Here is a 14,508-nt window from a genome sequence, read left to right as displayed (position 1 = left end):
TATGTGGGTAATCTTAGATGTTCAGGATTGAAACTACATCTTGATGGATTGTTCCTGTTATAAGTATAAAGTGTCCTTCTCTATCTATTCTGATTGATTTTAGTTTGAAATTTATTTTGTTAGATATTTTTATAGCTATATTCGCTTGTCTTTTAGGTCCATTTGATTGAAATGTCTTTTCCAAACACTTTTCTCTGAGGTGATGTCTTCTTTGAGGTTAAGGTGTGTTTCTTGTATACAGCAGAAAGCTGGATCCTGTTTTTATATAGCCTTTGTCTTTTTATACGTGAATTGACTCCATTGATATTAAGAGATATTAATGGCCAGTAGCTGTTAATTCTTGTTATTTTTCAGCAGTAGTGTTTGTGTGTTTTCCTTTTGTTTGTGAAGAGTTATCTGTTGCCTGTATTTTTGTGGGTGTAGTTAGCTTCCTTGGGTTAGGGTTTTCCTTATAGTACTTTCTGAAGGGCTGCTTTTGTAGATACATAATGTTTAAATCTGGTATTGTCATGGAATATCTTGTTTTCTCCATCAATGGTAAGTGAAAGCTTTTGCTGGATATAGTAGTATGGGCTTTCATCTCTGGGCTCTTAGAGTCTGGAGCACATCAGCCCAGGACCTTCTGGCTTTCATGGTTTCCATTGAGAAATCGGGTGTAATTCTGAAAGGTCTACATTTATATGATACTTGATCATTTTTCTTTGCAGCTGTTAATATTCTATCTTTATTCTGTAATCCCCACTAAAATCCTAACATTATTCTTAAAAGACCTTGAGAATAACAATAATCATTTTCATATGGAAAAATCAAAAACCCAGTATAGCCATGGGGGTGGGCAGAGAAGGTGTGCAGAGGGAATGGGAGGTGAGGAACTTGGATTGGTATGTATAATAATAATAAAAAGATAAATAAAATTAAGGAAGAATGTATTGCAATCCCTATCATAAAACATGATTTTTTTTTTTAGAATTCAAGGCATGCTCTGAAAATTTTCACTTGCAATCTTAAGGTGAAAACATCATAAATGATATCAAAACTGTATTCATATAAAGAAGATCTCATCATGATGACAAAAACTTAATTGTTGTTTATAATCAAGTTGTATCAAAACTGAGTTCATTACACTGGAGTCAGAAGGACTATCATCAAGGAAACAAGATGGTAATTTTGGACCATTCCAGGAGTAATGGCATGTTTCTATAATATTAAAAAAAAATGTGAATGAGTCCAGGAACTTTTGAAGCTAGTATTGTTGTTCCTCAAAAAATTAAAAATAAAACTGTCATTAATCACACTAATTGTCTGTACATATATGCTCACCAATAACAAACGTGTATAGTACTAAAAACAACTGAATTTTATTTATCCTTAAATAATAATGAAATCATCATGTTTTCTAAGAAAACGATAAAATTAAAGATCATCATGTTAAGTAAAGTAAGCCAGATAAGAGAGGTATTTTAGTCTTATATGTATAATTTAATAGAAACAACATTGGTGGTTGAAAGGAAAAGGAAAATAAAAGAAATGTAGGAGACGAAATGGAAGAAGAGAAAAGTAAGAATAATAGAGACGTCAATATGATCTGTGTACATTACACATATAATAAAAAGTCCTGGTGTACCTCATTTTTTGTGTAATATATAAGGGTGAATGAAAATACTTTTTAAAAAAGAACTATGGATCAGTGTCATTGTCAAAGTTATCTTTTTAAATGACTCTGATTATCATTAAAAGAATTCCTGAAATAATAAAGTAAAAATAATTTTAAAGTCAGCTGTAGAATACTAATACCACTAAAATAAAATTTATAGAAACAAAATGAGCCATGTTAATCCTTAAAGATATATGGTCCACTTATTTGTACACAAGAATAGTAAAATAAACAATATCTATAAAAATAATATTGACAATACTTTAATCTTAAAATACAACAAAATGCATGGAGAAAATTTAGGATGCAACCTTTCAATTAGTCACTGAATAATAGAAGTCAATCTATTTTTGTGATTTTAACACATACATGTATAACTTTATTTGCATAAATATATAGCTTTTAAGAGAGTATAGACTCATATCTGATAATTTTCAACATCTTCAACAAAACAAAACAATTGAATTTTTTGTACTTAATTAAAAAGACATGACAAAGTATAAAGAGTAAATCCAATACATTCTTTTTGTCTATTTGTTTATTTTAAGAATAATCTTTCCTCAATTTACCTACCAATCCCAGTTCCCTCTCCCTCCTCTTCTCCTGCTCCCTGTACTTCCCACACCTCACCCCCCATTCAATCCTCAGAGAGGGTAAGGCTTCCCATGGGGAGTCAACAAAGTCTGGCATGTCACTTTGAGGCAAGACCTAGGCCCTCCTTTCTATATCTTTCTGGAGCATGGGCACCAAAAAGACAGTTCAGGCACTAGGTATAAATCCTGGTGCCACTGCCAGTGGCCCACAGTCTGCCCTGACCATCCAACTGACACCATATTGAGAGGGTCTAGTTTGGTATTATGTAGGTTCCCCCATTGTCAATTCAGAGTCAGCGAGCTCCCAGTAGCTCAGGTCAGGTATTTCTGTGGGTATCCCCATCATGGTCTTGACCCTTTGCACATAGTATCTTTCCTCCCTCTCTTTCACTGGACTCTGGGAGCTTGGCCCAGTGCTAGCTGTGGATCTCTGCGTCTGCTTTCACCAGTTCCTGGACAAAATTTTTATCATGAAAATTAAGGTAGTTATCAATATGATTACAGGGGCGGGGGAAGGCCAGTTCAGATACCCTCTCCACTATTGCTTAGGGTCTTAGCTGGGGTCATCTTTGTAGGTTCTTTAGGGAACAACAACAACAAAAACAAAACTTTTTTTAAACAATCTTTTCTCATTTTACATACTAATTCCTGTTCCTACTCCCTCCCCTCCTCCCTATCCCCTCATCTTCCCCAATCCCACCCACCATCCATTCCTCAGAGAGGGTAAGTATTCTAATGGGGAGTCAACAAAGTCTGGTATATCACTTTGAGGCAGTATCAAGGCCCTCCCCCTCTATATCTAGGCTCAGTAAGGTATCCCTCCAAAAAGAATGGGCTCCATAAAGTCAGTTTAAGCACTAAGGATAAATCCTGTTCCCACTGCCAATGGCCCCAGAGACTGCCTTAAGCTAGAAACCTCTGTAAGGCAAAGGATACAGTCAATAAGACTAAAGGGCAGCCTACTGAATGGGAAAAGATCTTCACTATGCCCACATTGGACAGAGGACTGTTTTCCAAAATATATAAAGAACATAAGAAACTAGACATCATGATACCAAATAATGCAATTTAAAAATGGGGTCCCATGCATTCTTAACACTACACAAAGATCTACAGACAACTAAGGACGTCTTATCTAGGGAAAAGGACATGAACTGATTATGCAGTAACAAATGACCAGTTCTGACAACATACGTAAATGGAACACTATATATCCTGAATATGTAGTGTTTAGAAATATATAAGCAAATACATATATGTGTGTAAATTAGGAAAAGACAGAGACCATGAATTGAAAGGAAGAAAGGAAAGATATATGTAGAGATTTCAGAGGAAGGAAAACAAAGAGAGAAATATTATAATTGTATTATAATCTCAAAAAAAAAGAAGCAAATAAAAGTGGTAAATAAAATAAGTTTTCTAAATAATCTCTGTTAAGTAAAAAGTATAAGGTTAGAATTTAGGTTTTCAGAGTACCATTTACATCTTTTTCTACTGTGGTGCATAAGTTGTCACAACCCTGAGAGCTGGAGGCAGGAAGCAGAGGCAGGGACTAGCCATATAGGGACAATTCCGAAGCTGTCCCTTTGAGCATATGCTTGCTGGGAGGAACTTTAAAAGTACCTGTGGCTTTGTCCCCTTGTTGGGTTCTTAGCAACTTGAGGGCTGCCTTTTCAGGGGAGAATAAGTACAGAGAACCGGACCAAGCAGGAAAGCACCCCAAGGAGCAGTTCAAAGAATGTCCTTCCTGAAGAACAGTACTGTCAGGAGAATGTTCTGACTTCTCTTCCTTTGTTATTTTCTAAACAATCACACTTGTCCAGGTGTCACTTGTGGCTGAGACTGAGAACTGGAGAAAAGTAGGTGAGTCACCTGCACTGAGTACCCTGTCCCCTTCCCATTATCTCACCCCAGTTTCTGGAAGAAGACCTTTAAATGGCCCGCGTCTCTATTATTGCACACTCCCATCTTGAACCCCCTTCCCACCTTTCTTCCATTTCTCCCTCCCTTCATTTTAAGCTCTTACTTATGAATCTGAAATAAATTTCTCTTTCAAATTTATCCTCTATCTTCTATAAATTTTGTTGTTTAAATTTTTAGGAGAAGAACCAGATATAATGACTTGTCTGTCTCAGGGTCACTTTGGTGGTCACATGTCCAAGAACTTAGTTTTCTGAAAAATATATCATTCTAAAAGATACCCCAAAAGTCTTGCATCAGCAGTATCTAAAATATCCAATCTAGTAATTTCTCCTTGGACTTTACACCAGGCTCCAAAGAGCCTAGAACATGTGGAGATAGATTTCCTAAGAATAGGAAAATAAGAAATAGGCTCATTAACTTACATTTTAGTAATCTAGTAGCATATTTTGCACTACAATTAAACTCAAATATCACTACTTCCCTTAACATTTTTTTCTTCAGCAAGAGATTTAAATGTCTATTAATGATATAATAAAAAAGACAATTGCTTTTATGTTTAATAAAGTACTATCTATAATATTTTATTTATACAGTGTTATCCTTTCCATTTTAAGCTAGAAGATATAAAATTATTCTCACATTAGTATTCCTGAGATAGTCTTTTAGAGAGAAATCCTGGGGACTTTGGAGTAAGTCATCAATTCATGAATACCAAGTAGATTCGGAGAAGAGTTTCTTAAGACCGGGCTGGCAGTAAAGTGCATGATTAGCTTTGTATGCTGTTAGGAAAGTTTGCTTGTACTTTCCATAGAAAAGTACCCTTTGTTCATCTCTTGCAGAATGTCTTTTTGGGGGGGGCACCACTAATCTTAACAAGAATGGGGTTGTCTCCAAATCTCCTCTGTAACTGTCTAGATAGGCAGACACCCTTGAAGAAGTAAATTAACATCTCCATGTCTCAGTGTTCTCTGCTATGACCTTCTCATGGGGTTGTTATGATTATTGAATAGACAGATTGCATACAGTGCTCAACACAAGAATAAAGAGATTTTTATCAAGCACCAAGTAAATATTAAATCATTGCCATTTGTGTAAAAACGAAATGTAGATGTATTCTCCTCTCCCATTACCTCCATAGACTCCTGTTTTTCCTCTCTACACTTTTCCCTTTTCTCTCTTTTCAATTTATGTCTAGTTTCCTCTGTTTCCTTTTTCTATTTTTCATTTTAACCTTTCCTTGACCTTGACTAAGAGGCCATTTGTAAAACTTATGCAAACTACTTTCAAAGGCACCTTTTTTCCCCTGATATATATGTGGCATTTTAGTGCACATCATATGCGTATGTTGTAGGGAGTAGACACATGTGAACATGTATATGCAGAAGCCTGCCACTTAGCAAGTAGAATAGCTTGACTGTCAAGAAAGTCTCAAGAATTCACTTGTTGTTTGCTTCTCCAACTATGACATTATCTGTACACTCCACAATGTCTTACCTTTTTACATGGGTTCTGGAGATAACACTCAGACCTATTTATCATCTAAGGAACCTCTTTGGTAATAAAGCTATATTTTCAGTTCCCAAAAGAACTGCTTTTGGATTATATCAAAATTGCAAACCAAGGCACAAACCTAAGATAATCAGCATGTACTGCATACTTGTAGTATTTCTCCATTGTTTAAACTCTAGCTTCAGTCACAACCGTGACACGGATTTGTTCTTTCCATTGCTGTATAAAGCTTCAAACTTGCTTAGGCTAGGAGATGTCCTTGTCCTTGGCCACTATTTGATATATATCTAGTAAATTAAGCTTTTATGCTGAATGAATTGACAGGAAAAGCACTAAATTTTAACTTTAAAAAAAAATCTGTGTCTAGAACATTGTCTGCTTGGGATACAAAGGAGATCTTATTTGTGTTTCCTGAATGGAGCAATGATTATCTGTAATATACCAGGAACATTGGTAGGACCTGACAATATTCTTTCTTTTTTTATTTTATTTTATTTATTTATTTATTAAAGATTTCTGCCTCTTCCCTGCCACCGCCTCCCATTTCCCTCCCCCTACCCCAATCAAGTCTTCCTCCCTCATCAGCCCAAAGAGCAATCAGGGTTCCCTGCCCTGTGGGAGGTCCAAGGACCACCCACCTCCATCCAGGTCTAGTAAGGTGAGCATCCAAACTGCCTAGGCTCCCACAAAGCCAGTATGTACAATAGGATCAAAAACCCATTGCCATTGTTCTTGAGTTCTCAGTAGTTCTCATTGTCTGTTATGTTCAGCGAGTCCGGTTTTGTCCCATGCTTTTTCAGACCCCAGCCAGCTGGCCTTGGTGAGTTCCCGATAGAACATCCCCATTGTCTCAGTGTGTGGGTGCACCCCTCTCGGTCCTGAGTTCCTTGCTCGTGCTCTCTCTCCTTCTGCTCGTCCTTTGGATCGTGAGATTTCAGTCCAGTGCTTGTGGAGAAAGGGGTACACTCATCCATTGCTGGTGGGAATGCAAACTTGTGCAATCACTTTGGAAAGCAGTATGGCGGTTTCTCAGGAAATTCGGGATCAACCTACCACTGGACCCAGCAATACCACTCTTGGGAATAGACCCAAGAGATGCCCTATCATATGACAAAAGTATATGCTCAACTATGTTCATAGCAGCATTGTTTGTAATAGCCACAACCTGGAAACAACCTAGATGCCCTTCAATGGAAGAATGGATGAAGAAAGTATGGAATATATACATATTAGAGTACTACTCAGCAGTAAAAAACAATGACTTCTTGAATTTTGCATACAAATGGACGGAAATTGAAAGCACTATCCTGAGTGAGTTAAGCCAGACCCCAAAAGAGGAACATGGGATGTACTCACTCATATTTGATTTCTAGCCATAAATAAAGGACATTGAGACTATAATTAATGATCCTAGAGAAGCTAAATAAGAAGGTGAACTCGAAGAAAAACTTATAAGCATCCTTCTGAATATTAACCTTCATCAGGCGATGAAAGGAGACTGACAATATTCTGATGAGCAGAACTAATTATGATATTCCTTATTAGCCTTATTTTGCCTACACATAAATAATAGGAAGTCACAGATTCTTATGGTGAGAAATATAATGAAAAAAGGGAAATTCAATATGACTTTTCTTTATGGAGTAAAAGTAGGACAACTTACTGCCTGAGGGTGGCATCTTTTCCATAAGTAATATTCCCAAGTATTTGGAAATCATGTCAGGCATACTTTTATAAATACCTGATATGCAGTGCACCAACTTCTAATGAAATAAGAATACTCTAAGGTTGGTGATGAGTTAGTATTAGATTTGACCATATCCTGGTGGGTACACTTTATATGTTCATATGTATTTCTTTTTACTAAAACTTTAATCTCACTTCAGGACCTAAAGAAGTACTTTAGAGAGGCAGTGGATTGTTTCTCACTGTTGTTCCATTAAAATAGTTTCTTTCTGTTGCTTAATAGTAATAATTTGCCTATTTAATTGACTTCTCAAGGACTAGTGGTGCAACCTGTCTTGCAGCCTTATAGATTGTTAACCTGAAGTTGAATAATGCTTGGACTAGGGGGAGGAGAAGTGGAGTGGGGATAGGGGGAGGGGAGCGGGGGGAGGGGGCAATATGTGGGAGGAGGGGGAGGGAAATGGGAAACGGGGAGCAGTTGGAAATTTTAAGTAAAAAAGAATAAAAAAAATAAAAAAAAAACAATTTGGACAAAAGGATCAAAGAGATTACAAGAGCACATTTAGTCAACTGAAGATAGTTATTTGTGACCAACTTATAGAAGATAGAAATGTTTAAAGTTGGAGAGGTACATACATACTTCTAGAACTAAAAATGTTTGTATCTGTGATAGGTAGTTCATATTCCATCTTAAAGGTATTGTAAAACATTTATAGGAAAGGATGCAACATAGTTGTGATTTTGTTCATATTAATTAATAAATACTGCAGTCTCAAAATAGATGACAAGGAGATAAACAGAGACCAAGAGACTCTTTAGTAAATGAAAGATCACTTGTTATGAGATAATTCAAATTTAAACAAAAAGGCAACGAGTATAATTCATTGTTGTGTTAACTCCTTTAGTCAATAGCTTTTAAGATACTGGCCCACTTTGGGTGTGTCTCATACTATAAAGGCAGATGAAAAGTGTGCATGACTTTCTTTGCTGCTGGTTTCGGTTTCAGTTCCCTGTGCATGCAGAGGACTGTGGATTGCTATCCTTATTGTGAGTTTATTCCAAATTAAGTAAACCTTTGTTATACTTCATTCGGGACTATTGTAAAACTCTTGGGTACAACTACACTTCACAGTTATTTGGAAGACTGTATCAACAAAAGTCTGTCAAAAAATTTTGTCTATATTCCAAAGTAGAAAATTTATTTAATGATATTTTCCATACAGGAGAGTAATATAGAAATTTAGATGATATCAAAAATATTTACTTTCATGACTTACATACTAATTTATTTTAAAAATTTAATGATTCACTTGATTAACATTATAACCCCTGATAGAATCATACTAAGTAACAAACTCCATTGTCTATGTGATCTTATGATCTGTTACGTGAGAGAAGCTTATAAACAAAAATAAAAATAGCATAAAAATTTTGGAAGGCAAGACTATGGGTAATAGGGCCCTTAAAAATAATGTTTCAAACTGGAATATAAGAAAAAAAAATAATGTATAAACAGTACATTTTGGGCTTATCTATATTTATGTTAAATATTCTTTCATTTTTTAAGGATTTATTTGTTCTTACTTTGTGTATCTGACTGTTGACCTGCATATATACAATGTTTCATCTCAGAGAGGACAGAAAAGGCCTCCCATGGAAATAAAGTTAAAGACATTTGTGAACTGATTTGTGGGTGCTGGGCATCAAACTGAGATTCTCTCCAAAGCAACAAGTGCTCTTAACATTTGAACAGTTTCTCCTGTCCCTATTTTGTAAAACTTTCACAGAAGATGTATACTGCATAATTGGTTTTTTTTTGTTTTGTTTAAAATTAACTGAGGCCAAATAAGCATACTCAGAATATCTTTATTATTATTATTATTATTTTGTTTTTTATTAATTTATTTAATTATTAAAGATTTCTGCCTCTTCCCCGCCACCACCTCCCATTTCCCCCCCTCCCCCAATCAAGTCTTTCTCCCTCCTCAGCCCAAAGAGCAAGCAGGTTTCCCTGCCCTGTGGGAGGTCCAAGGACCACCTACCTCCATCTAGGTCTACCTGGGCTCCCACAAAGCCATTATGTGCAATAGGATCAAGAACCCATTGCCATTGTTCTTCAGTTCTCAGTAGTCCTCATTGTCCCTTATGTTCAGAGAGACCGGTTTTGTCCCATGCTTTTTCAGACCCCAGCCAGCTGGCCTTGGTGAGTTCCCTATAGAACATCCCCATTGCCTCAGTGTGTGGGTGCACCCCTCTCGGTCCTGAGTTCCTTGCTCGTGCTCTCTCTCCTTCTGCTCCTCCTTTGGATCATGAGACTTCAGTCCAGTGCTCCAATGTTGGTCTCTGTCTCTGTCTTCTTTCATCGCCTGATGAAGGTTAATATTCAGGAGGATGCTTATATGTTTTTCTTTGGGTTCACCTTCTTATTTAGCTTCTCTAGAATCACGAATTATAGTCTCAATGTCCTTTATTTATGGCTAGAAACCAAATATGAGTGAGTACATCCCATGTTCCTCTTTTTGGGTCTGGCTTAATTCACTCAGGATAGTGTTTTCTATTTCCGTCCATTTGTATGCAAAATTCAAGAAGTCATTGTTTTTTACTGCTGAGTAGTACTCTAATATGTATATATTCCATACTTTCTTCATCCATTCTTCCATTGAAGGGCATCTAGGTTGTTTCCAGGTTGTGGCTATTACAAACAATGCTGCTATGAACATAGTTGAGCATATACTTTTGTTGTATGTTAGGGCATCTCTTGGGTATATTCCCAAGAGTGGTATTGCTGGGTCGAGAGGTAGGTTGAACCCGACTTTCCTGAGAAACCGCCACACTGCTTTCCAAAGTGGTTGCACAAGTTTGCATTCCCACCAGCAATGGATGAGAGTGCTCCTTTCTCCACAACCTCTCCAGCAGAGGCTATCATTGGTGTTTTTGATTTTAGCCATTCTGACAGGTGTACGATGGTATCTTAATGTTGTCTTGATTTGCATTTCCCTGATTGCTAAGGAAGTTGAGCAGGATCTTAAGTGTCTTTTGGCCATTTGAACTTCTTCTGTTGAAAAGTCTCTGTTCAGCTCAGTGCCCCATTTTATAATTGGATTGATTAACCTTTTACGGTCTAATTTCTTGAGTTCTTTATATATTTTGGATATCAGACCTTTTTCAGTTGTGGGGTTGGTGAAGATCTTCTCCCAGTCAGTGGGTTGCCTTTCTGTCTTAGTGACAGTGTCCTTTGCTTTACAGAAGCTTCTCAGTCTCAGGAGGTCCCATTTATTCAATGATGTCCTTAGTGTTTGTGCTGCTGGGGTTATACGTAGGAAGTGTTGTCCTGTGCCCATTTGTTGTAGAGTACTTCCCACTTTCTCTTCTATCAGGTTCAGTGTGTTTGGACTGATATTGAGGTCTTTAATCCATTTGGACTTGAGTTTTGTGCATGGTGATTGATATGGATCTTCTTTCATTCTTCTACAGATTGACATCCAGTTTTACCAGCACAATTTGTTGAAGATGCTCTCTTTTTTCCATTGTATACTTTTAGCTCCTTTATCGAAAATCAGGTGTTCATAGTTTTGTGGGCTAAAGTCAGGGTCTTCTATTCGATTCCATTGGTCGACTTCTCTATTTTTATGCCAGTACCAAGCTGTTTTCAATACTGTAGCTCTGTAATAGAGTTTGAAGTCAGGGATGGTAATGCCTCCAGACGATCCTTTATTGTATAAGATTGTTTTGGCTATCCTGGGTTTTTTGTTTTTCCATATAAAGTTGGTTATTGTCTTCTCCAGATCTGTGAAGAATTTTGATGGGATTTTGATGGGGATTGCATTGAATCTATAGATTGCTTTTGGTAGAATTGCCATTTTTACACTAAGGATAAGGAAGCAGAGAGGGAAATCAGAGAAGCATCACCTTTCACCTTAGCCACAAATAGCATAAAATATCTTGGGGTAACTCTGACCAAGGAAGTGAAAGATCTATTTGGCAAGAACTTTAAGTCTTTGAAGAAAGAAATTGAAGAGGACACCAGAAAATGGAAGGACCTCCATTGCTCTTGGATTGGGAGGATCAACATAGTAAAAATGGCAATTCTACCAGAATATCTTATTCTGGCTATAAGTGCTTAGCAGCTGTCAATCAATAGTCAACTGATACTATTTTTTTTCTAAGCTTCTATTTATTTGTGACTACAATGTAGAAAATTACAAAATTGTGGTTATGGGGCTGAGACAGGGATGATATCTGTGATGCATTGAACACAGAGCTGGCACATACATATGCCTAGAAAATATTGCTATAAATCATTTTTCTAATTATTCCATTATTAGAATTCATGCATCCAGTGTTGAGTAACCTTTGGAAGGATGCATTTGTCAGTCCTGGTGAGACTCAAGGGCAATGAATGTTTACTATATATCTTTGCTGTGCTACCTTCCTAATTGAAATCTAGGAATTAAAAAAATCAAAAAGGAATTCCTTTTTATACATTAGCTGAGGAAGCCCAGACTAAGAACATACTAATGACTGTCAAGAGATATCAGTAGGACAATCTGTAAATAAGGATCGGTTACAGATAGGAATTCTCACATGCCCCACTGGAAGTTTACAGGTAGAGAGTTAGTTCAGTTGCATGCAAAAGCAGAGGCTTCTGCTCTGCCATCCTGTGTGAGAATCAGTCATTATGTTTATTGTCCTGTGTATTCCAGAAGACTTCTCCAGTTCTAAGTGCCACATACATGTTTAAGGTTCAGGAAGAATAAAGCAGCGAATCACAGGAGCAATTTACATTCCATTTCTGTCAAAAAGCAGCACCTTCTTGAACTTCTGGGGCACTATTTTCTATCTAGCCTTGTTACCTGTTCAGATCTGGGAAACAACAGGAGTTTCCTCATGCTTGGATGTCATAATAACATTTAATTCAGACAACATTAAAATCATCTAGGGGGCTTTATAATGAAGATTTCTCATCCAGTTGTCCAGTCACTGAGGTCGGGTATTTGCTGCCTTAAACGAAATTGGGGTAGCCTTCAAGAGTTACCACAATAATAATACCACGCTTCTTAGGGTGGCACAGCAGAAACAATGTGATCACTCAAGGTGCCCCACTGTTAGCAGAAAAATAAAGGACTATTGTGTAAGCATTTAAATGTGTCTGCTAGCAGGAGTACACACAAAGCCTGGCAAGCAGAATCTGATTAATCAGGTGTCTGGATGGGATCCCAGAAATGGACAGGGACCAATTCCTGAGACAACTGCTTAATGAATTTGGTGAGGGGAAATCTGATCATAAGACAGACATTTTAAAAAAATGGGGGCATGCCCTTTTATCTAATGTGTTTTAATAGCTTCCTGATATTTTTATGACTCTAGGAAAGTTAGGTAGATTATATCTTTTTTCTAATCAATCAGAGATCAAGTTCAACATAGGGGAATGAAGAGGCAACATTTTGTACATGAATCTGAGAGTGACCTTGCCAATTGAATGCTGTAGAAAGGAATGTACAATCAGACTTCACGTGAAATGTTGTTGGTGGACTGAGGAAGAAAACTTTGAGAAACAATTAGAAAGATGGGAGACAGAGGACGTGATTTTAAAAGAACGTGTGAAGCCTATGGTTTGCTTGATACTGACAGTCTGAAAATGAGCCAAATTAAGATTCATCCACCACCCAAAATATCAGAGTTATTGGTCAGGGAGGCCACAGAAGTCTTCAAAGCAGCACAGGCAACTGCCATTGCTCTTGGCTGTTCAGCATAACTACATTGTAAAACACTATTGCTGAAGAGACTACACATTTTAGTTTGTGATAATAGAGAAATTTATCAAAAATTTGGAACTATATTCTTCCTGTTGGCCAGTTTTCATAGTGCCAAAGGGTGATATGCAGACTGGTACAAGAGAAAAGAAATCAGTTTCTTACTTAGTCTGGAGTCTGTGTGGTGCAATACTAACCTGCCAGACAAAAAGTGTTTGCTGGTGCAATACTGACATGACTGTATGGGGTAGCTTCATACTTCCTAAATTGCTCTGAGGATGAAATATGCCTTTCCAGGGATCATGAATTCTGGTCACAAGCCCATAGCTTGGGAACTCATACACCATCCCAGTGATTTGGGATGGTCTTCTGTATACATGTTGCTTTTATTGGTTAATGAATAAAGCTGTTTGGGCCAACGGCTTAACAGAATAAAGACAGGTGAGAAAATAGAACAGATATATAGAGAGAGTAGGCAGAGTCAAAATGACTCCAGGACCATGTAGCTGCTGAAAGAGAAGGACATGTCTGGATCCTTACCAGTAGGGCACAGCCTTGTGGCAATACACAGATTATTAGAAAAAGGTTATTTTAGATGTAAGAGTTACGTAATAATGTCCCATAGGGGGGAGGGCAATATTTGGGAGGAGGGGAGGGAAATGGGATATGGGGAGCAGGTGGAAATTTTAATTAAAAAAGAATAAAAATAAATAAATAAGTAAAAAAAAAAAAAAAAAAAAAAAAAAAAAGAAAGACTTTAATTTCTTTCTTTATTTCTTCCTTGATCCAGGTGTGTCCAAATGAGGAGCAGAAGGAGGGAGAACATGAGCAAGGAAGTCAGGACCACGAGGGGTGTACCCACCCACTGTGACAGTGGAATTGATCTATTGGGAGCCCACTAAGGCCAGCTGGACTGGGACTGAATAAGCATGGGATGAAACCGGACTCTCTGAACATGGCAGACAATGAAGGCTGATGAGAAGCCAAGGACAATGGCACTAGGTTTCGATCCTAATACATGAACTGACTTTGTGGGAGCTTAGCCTGTTTGGATGCTCACCTTCCTGGACCTAGATAGAAGTAGGAGGACCTTGGTCTTCCCGCGGGGCAGGGAATTTGGACTGCTCTTCAGTATCGAGAGGGAGGGGGAATGGAGTAGGGGGAGAAGAGGAGTGGGGATGGGGGAGGGGAGTGGGGTGAGGGGGCAATATGTGGGAGGAGGGTGAGGGAAATGGGAAACGGGGAGCAGATGGAAATTTTAATTAAAAAAGAATAAAAATAAATAAAGAAAGAAAAGAAAAAAAAAGAGTTACGTAATAAGAAGTCTGAACTAATAGACCAAACAGTGTCATAATTATTATAGTTTCTGTGTGATTATCTGGGTCTGGGC

At 37.5% G+C, this 14,508-nt stretch overlaps 1 long non-coding RNA gene across 1 annotated transcript in view; it reads left to right on the top strand.

Annotated features, from left to right (window-relative positions):
* LOC130874096 (uncharacterized) overlaps positions 1-14,064 on the top strand; it is a 290,079-nt gene extending 276,015 nt beyond the window's left edge. The window contains exon 4 of the long non-coding RNA XR_009057115.1: positions 13,909-14,064. This is a non-coding gene — a long non-coding RNA (uncharacterized LOC130874096). The remainder of the gene's footprint in view (positions 1-13,908) is intronic.
* The last annotated feature ends 444 nt before the right edge of the window (positions 14,065-14,508 follow it).

The sequence above is a fragment of the Chionomys nivalis genome, chromosome 5 (assembly GCF_950005125.1).
Source record: "Chionomys nivalis chromosome 5, mChiNiv1.1, whole genome shotgun sequence".
Lineage (NCBI taxonomy): Eukaryota > Metazoa > Chordata > Mammalia > Rodentia > Cricetidae > Chionomys > Chionomys nivalis.
The sequence above is the reverse complement of the archived record's forward strand: the minus strand, read 5'-3'. Positions and strand labels throughout refer to the sequence as shown.